This window comes from Eleutherodactylus coqui, chromosome 7 (genome assembly GCF_035609145.1).
Source record: "Eleutherodactylus coqui strain aEleCoq1 chromosome 7, aEleCoq1.hap1, whole genome shotgun sequence".
NCBI lineage: Eukaryota > Metazoa > Chordata > Amphibia > Anura > Eleutherodactylidae > Eleutherodactylus > Eleutherodactylus coqui.
Window position 1 is genome coordinate 3,868,808 of NC_089843.1, and position 6,517 is coordinate 3,875,324.

Consider the following 6,517-nt stretch of genomic DNA (forward strand, 5'->3'; position numbering starts at 1 on the left):
CACCCCTGTACCTCACTGACCCCCTACTACTACTCCCATCATACCCACCCCTGTACCTCACTGACCCCCTACTACTACTACTACGATCATACCCACCCCTGTACCTCACTGACCTACTACTACTACTACTACTCCCATCATACCCACGCCTGTACCTCACTGACCTACTACTACTACTCCCATCATACCCACCCCTGTACCTCACTGACCCACTACTACTACTCCCATCATACCCACCCTGTACCTCACTGACCTACTACTACTCCGATCATACCCACCCCTGTACCTCACTGACCTACTACTACTACTACTCCGATCATACCCACCCCTGTACCTCACTGACCCCCTACTACTACTACTCCCATCATACCCCCCCTGTACCTCACTGACCTACTATGACTCTGATCATACCCCACCCCTGTACCTCACTGACCCCCTACTACTACTACTCCGATCATACCCACCCCTGTACCTCACTGACCTACTACTACTACTACTCCGATCATACCCACCCCTGTACCTCACTGACGTACTACTACTACTACTCCGATCATACCCACCCCTGTACCTCACTGACCTACTACTACTACTACTCTCATCATACCCACCCCTGTACCTCACTGACCTACTACTACTACTACTACTACTACTCTCATCATACCCACCCCTGTACCTCACTGACCTACTACTACTACTCTGATCATACCCACCCCTGTACCTCACTGACCCCCTACTACTACTCCCATCATACCCACCCTGTACCTCACTGACCTACTACTACTACGATCATACCCACCCCTGTATCTCACTGACCCCCTGCTACTACTCCCATCATACCCCAACCCCTGTACCTCACTGACCCCCTACTACTACTCCCATCATACCCACCCCTGTACCTCACTGACCCCCTACTACTACTCCCATCATACCCACCCCTGTACCTCACTGACCCCCTACTACTACTACTACGATCATACCCACCCCTGTACCTCACTGACCTACTACTACTACTACTACTCCCATCATACCCACGCCTGTACCTCACTGACCTACTACTACTACTCCCATCATACCCACCCCTGTACCTCACTGACCCACTACTACTACTCCCATCATACCCACCCTGTACCTCACTGACCTACTACTACTACTCCGATCATACCCACCCCTGTATCTCACTGACCCCCTGCTACTACTCCCATCATACCCACCCCTGTACCTCACTGACCACCTACTACTACTCCCATCATACCCACCCTGTACCTCACTGACCCCCTACTACTACTCCCATCATACCCACCCTGTGCCTCACTGACCTACTACTACTACTACTCCCATCATACCCACCCCTGCACCTCACTGACCTACTAGTACCACTATTTCCATCATACCCAACCCTGTACCTCACTGACCTACTAGTACTACTACTCCCATCATACCCACCCCTGTACCTCACTGACCTACTACTACTACTACTACTACTACTCCCATCATGCCCACCCCTGTACCTCACTGACCTACTACTACTACTACTACGACTCCCATCATGCCCATCCTGTACCTCACTGACCTACTACTACTACTCCCATCATACCCACCCCTGTACCTTACTGACCTACTACTACTCCCATCATGCCCACCCCTGTACCTCACTGACCTACTACTACTACTTCCATCATACCCACCCTGTACCTCACTGACCTACTACTACTACTTCCATCATACCCACCCTGTACCTCACTGACCTACTACTACTACTTCCATCATACCCACCCCTGTACCTCACTGACCTACTACTACTACTTCCATCATACCCACCCTGTACCTCACTGACCTACTACTACTACTTCCATCATACCCACCCTGTACCTCACTGACCTACTACTACTACTTCCATCATACCCACCCCTGTACCTCACTGACCTACTACTACTACTTCCATCATACCCACCCCTGTACCTCACTGACCCCCTACTACTACTTCCATCATACCCACCCCTGTACCTCACTGACCTACTACTACTACTCCCATCATACCCACCCTGTACCTCACTGACCTACTACTACTACTACTCTCATCATACCCACCCCTGTACCTCACTGACCTACTACTACTACTCCGATCATACCCACCCCTGTACCTCACTGACCTACTACTACTACTTCCATCATACCCACCCCTGTACCTCACTGACCTACTACTACTACTTCCATCATACCCACCCCTGTACCTCACTGACCTACTACTACTACTTCTATCATACACACCCCTGTACCTCACTGACCTACTAGTACTACTACTCCAATCATGCCCACCCCTGTACCTCACTGACCTACTACTACTACTCCAATCATGCCCACCCCTGTACCTCACTGACCTACTACTAGTACTACTACTCCGATCATACCCACCCCTGTACCTCACTGACCCACTACTACTGCTACTCCCATCCTAACCCCCCTGTACCTCACTGACCAACTAGTACTAGTAGGTCAGTGAGGTGCAGGGCGGGGATGATGGGAGTAGTAGTACTAGTAGGTCAGTGAGGTACAGTAGTGGGTATGATGGGAGTAGTAGTACTAGTAGGTCAGTGAGGTACAGGGAGTTTAGGATGGGAGTAGCAGTAGTAGTGGGTCTGTGGGGTACAGGGGGTTATGATAGGAGTAGTAGTAGTAGGTTAGAGAGGTACAGGGGCGGGTATGATGGGAGTAGTAGTAGTAGCGGGTCAGTGAGGTACAGGGGTTTATGATGGAAGTAGTAGTATTAGTAGGTAAGTGAGGTACAGGGGTTATGCTGGGAGTAGTAGTAGTAGTCAGTCAGTGAGGTACAGGGGTTATGATGGAAGTAGTATTATTAGTAGGTAAGTGAGGTACAGGGGTTATGATGGGAGTAGTAGTAGTAGGTCAGTGAAGTACAGGGTGGGTATGATGGAAGTAGTAGTAGTAGGTTACTGAGGTACAGGGTGGGTATGATGGGAGTAGCAGTAGTAGTGGGTCAGTGAGGTACAGGGGTTATGGTGGGAGTAGTAGTAGGTAAGTGAGGTACAGGGGTTATGGTGGGAGTAGTAGTAGTAGGTAAGTGAGGTACAGGGGTTATGATGGGAGTAGTAGTAGTGGGTCAGTGAGGTACAGGGGTTTATGATAGACGTAGTAGTAGTAGGTCAGTGAGGTACAGGGGTTATGATAGTAGTAGTAGTAGTAGTAGTAGTAGTAGTAGGTAAGTGAGGTACAGGGGTTATGATAGTAGTAGTAGTAGTAGTAGTAGTAGGTCAGTGAGGTACAGGGGTTATGATAGTAGTAGTAGTAGTAGTAGTAGTAGGTAAGTGAGGTACAGGGGTTATGATGGGAGTAGTAGTAGTGGGTCAGTGAGGTACAGGGGTTTATGATAGAAGTAGTAGTAGTAGTAGGTCAGTGAGGTACAGGGGTGGGTATGATGGGAGTAGTAGTAGTGGGTCAGAGAGGTACAGGAGTCGGTATGATGGGAGTAATAGTAGTGCGTCAGAAAGATACAGGAGTCAGTATGATGGGAGGAGTAGTAGTAGTGGGTCAGTGAGTTACAAGGGTTATGATGGGAGTAGCAGTAGTAGTGGGTCAGTGAGCTACAGGGGTTATGATGGGAGTAGTAGTAGTAGTGGGTCAGTGATGTACAGGGGTTATGATGGGGGTAGTAGAAGTAGTGGGTCAGTGATGTACAGGGGTTATGATGGGGGTAGTAGTAGTAGGTCAGTGAGCTACATGGGGTAAGGATGGGAGTAGTAGTAGTAGTGGGTCAGTGATGTACAGGGGTTATGATGGGGGTAGTAGAAGTAGTGGGTCAGTGATGTACAGGGGTTATGATGGGGGTAGTAGTAGTAGGTCAGTGAGCTACAAGGGGTAAGGATGGGAGTAGTAGTAGCAGCGGGTCAGTGAGGAACAGGGGGGTTAGGATGGAAGTAGTAGTGGTAGGTCAGTGAGGTACAGGGGTTATGATGTGAGTAGTAGTAGCGGGTCAGTTATGTACAGGGGTTATGATGGGAGTAGTAGTAGCGGGTCAGTGAGGTACAGGAGGGTTGGGATGGGAGTAGTAGTGGTAGGACAGTGAGGTACAGGGGGTCATGATGGGTAGAGTAGTAGTAGTAGGTCAGTGAGGTACAGGGGTGGGTATGATGGGAGTAGTGGTACTAGTAGCGGGTCAGTGAGGTACAGGGGTATGTTGGGAGTAGTAGTAGTGGGTAAGGGGGTTATGATGAGAGTAGTAGTTGGTCCAGTAAAGGGGTAGGTGTGCATAATGGGAGGAGATCGGCCAGTTAAGGGGTAGGTGTGTAGGATGAGAGTAGTAGTTGAGCCAGTTAAGGGATGTATGTATGATGAGAGTAGCAGTTGAGCCAGTAAAGGGTGAAAGGTAAGTGTATGATGAGAGTAGTAGTTGGTCCAGTAAAAGGGGTTGGGTGTATGATGGGAGTAATAGGTGGGCCAGTAAAGGGGTTGGTTGTATGAGAGGAGTAGTAGTTGGGCCAGTAAAGGGGTTGGGTGTATGATAGGAGTAGTAGCTGCAAAATGAATTTTCAGGCTTTTTGAGGATGCTTGAAATATAAGCCCCACTCCAAAATTAAGCCCTGCTAACAGTTAAAACGTCAATTTAAATAGTGTCCAGGCAGCTATTTATAAAAAAGTTAAACCTTTTTGAACAAAAATTAATATAAGACACGGTCTTATTTTCAGGGAAACACGGTAGTTGGGCCAGTAAAGGGGTTGGGTGTATGATAGGAGTAGTAGTTGGGCCAGTAAAGGGATTGGGTGTATGATGGAAGTAGTACTTGCACCAGTAAAGGGGTTACGTGTATGAAAGGAGTAGTAGTTGTGCCAGTAAAGGGGTTAGGTGTATGATGGGAGTAGTAGTTGGGCCAGTAAAGGGGTTGGGTGTATGATAGGAGTAATAGTTGGGCCAGTAGAGGGGTTGGGTGAATGATAGCAGTAGTATTTGGGCCTGTAGAGGAGTTGGGTGTATGATAGGAGTAGTAGTTGGGCCAGTAAAGGGGTTGGGTGTATGATAGGAGTAGTAGTTGGGCCAGTAGAGGGGTTGGGTGAATGATAGCAGTAGTATTTGGGCCTGTAGAGGAGTTGGGTGTATGATGGGAGTAGTAGTTGGGCCAGTAAAGGGGTTGGGTGTATGATGGGAGTAGTAGTTGGGCCAGTAAAGGGGTTGGGTGTATGATCAGAGTAGTAGTTGGGCCAGTAAAGGGGTTGGGTGTATGATCAGAGTAGTAGTTGGGCCAGTAAAGGGGTTGTTGTGTATGATGGGATTAGTAGTTGGGCCAGTAAAGGGTTGGGTGTATGATGGGAGTAGTATTTGGGCAAGTAAAGGGGTTGGGTGTATGATAGGAGTAGTAGTTGGGCCAGTAAAGGGATTGGGTGTATGATGGAAGTAGTACTTGCACCAGTAAAGGGGTTACGTGTATGAAAGGAGTAGTAGTTGTGCCAGTAAAGGGGTTAGGTGTATGATGGGAGTAGTAGTTGGGCCAGTAAAGGGGTTGGGTGTATGATAGGAGTAATAGTTGGGCCAGTAGAGGGGTTGGGTGAATGATAGCAGTAGTATTTGGGCCTGTAGAGGAGTTGGGTGTATGATAGGAGTAGTAGTTGGGCCAGTAAAGGGGTTGGGTGTATGATAGGAGTAGTAGTTGGGCCAGTAAAGGGGTTGGGTGAATGATAGCAGTAGTATTTGGGCCTGTAGAGGAGTTGGGTGTATGATGGGAGTAGTAGTTGGGCCAGTAAAGGGGTTGGGTGTATGATAGGAGTAGTAGTTGGGCCAGTAGAGGGATTAGGTGTATGATAGGAGTAGTAGTTGGGCCAGTAAATGGGTTGGTTGTATGATAGGAGTAGTAGTTGGGCCAATAAAGGGGTTGGGTGTATGATGGGAGTAGTAGTTGGGCCAGTAGAGGGGTTGGGTGTATGATAGAATTAGTAGTTGGGCTAGTAAAGGGGTTGGGTGTATGATAGGAGTAGTAGTTGGCCCAGTAGAGGGGTTGGGTGTATGATAGGAGTAGTAGTTGGGCCAGTAAAGGGGTTGGGTGTATGATAGGAGTTGTAGTTGGGCCAGTAAAGGGGTTCTTGTGTATGATCGGAGTAGTAGTTGGGCCAGTAAAGGGGTTGTTGTGTATGATCGGAGTAGTAGTTGGGCCAGTAAAGGGGTTGTTGTGTATGATGGGAGTAGTAGTTGGGCCAGTAAAGGGGTTGTTGTGTATGATGGGATTAGTAGTGGGGCCAGTAAAGGGGTTGGGTGTATGATGGGAGTAGTAGTTGGGCCAGTAAAGGGGGTGTATGATGGGAGTAGTAGTTGGGCCAGTAAAGGGGTTGGGTGTATGATCGGAGAAGAAGTTGGGCCAGTAAAGGGGTTGGGTGTATGATCGGAGAAGTAGTTGGGCCAGTAAAGGGTTTGGGTATATGATGGGAGTAGTAGTTTGGCCAGTAAAGGCATTGGGTGTATGATGAGAGTAGTAGTTGGGCCAGTAAAGGCATTGGGTTATGATGGGAGTAGTAG